Source organism: Condylura cristata, unplaced genomic scaffold (genome assembly GCF_000260355.1).
Source record: "Condylura cristata isolate star-nosed mole 26May11 unplaced genomic scaffold, ConCri1.0 scaffold00038, whole genome shotgun sequence".
Taxonomy (NCBI): Eukaryota; Metazoa; Chordata; class Mammalia; order Eulipotyphla; family Talpidae; genus Condylura; species Condylura cristata.
The window spans coordinates 8,791,186-8,792,248 of record NW_004567139.1 but is presented as its reverse complement, the minus strand read 5'-3'; positions in this window follow the sequence as shown (position 1 = coordinate 8,792,248).

Here is a 1,063-nt window from a genome sequence, read left to right as displayed (position 1 = left end):
ACCGGCAGATGGATGAGGGGAGCAGCGGGCGGGTCGGGAGAGGTCTGCCACACCACGTAGTCACCTCCAGGGCAGGCGGGGATCGAACTCATGGGGAAGCGGCTTCAGCTTCTCGGTGCTGCGCTTTCCCCGCCGCGCCACCGGGCTGCAATTAAATCAGTTGTGCCAGCTCTAGTCTCCTAGTGGAGCAGGGGTCAGCCCAGCTGTCCCCAGCCACAGCAGCACAAGTCTGACTTGGGCCGGGGAGGGGCCCAGGGCGCAGCAGACCCCTCCTGTCTTCTGCTGCCTCCTAGCAGTGGATTTCAGTGGATCCACCTGTTCTGCTCTCCACTTTCATCTGGGGAATCCTCTTACCCCCCCCCACCCCTGGTCTGTACCCCAGTTCTTGTGTACATAAATAAATATTTTAAAAAAATTTTTTTACCAGATCACAAAAGCTAGACTTAAAAAGTTGGTAAAATAGGGGCGTGTGGCACAGATGCACCCACGGTGTGGAGCTTTCCTGCACAGAAACACTTCACATGCTTGCTGGGAGAATCTGATGTGGGAGTCAGGCCTCGGGTTGGCGCACAGGGTCCTGCCGGTGACTGGCACGCAGCCATTTCACCGGTGAGGCAGGAGGGAGGGACAGACCCATCCGGAACTGTCCCAAGGGGCCAAGGTCACAGGCAGTGTCCCTAAGGTCTGCCACTTCCCACCTGGGGGACAGCTGAGGACAGTCCCTGCTTGTCATGACGCCCTGAGATCCTCACCCAGTGGCCCCTCGGGGTGCGTGTCTGGTAGGGGTGGCTGGAATCTGGCTGGACCTTAGGGGGGCCCTCTCCCAGCAGGTGCGCGCCAGCGGCAGGCCTGGGCTAGGCCGGTAGGGCTTTCTCGGGGAGCACAGAGCACGACCAGCGCCTTAGGGGATGGCTCGGCTTTCCCAGGTTCCTTTCCCCGCCGAGTTTGGGCGGGGCCTGCCTGTGGCCTCCCCTCTCCCCTGGAGAGGAACGCCTGGGGCGTTCTTCTGGAACCCTGGGGGCGCTGGGGGCCGCCCCCGCGGGGAGCGAACGGGACACCGCCC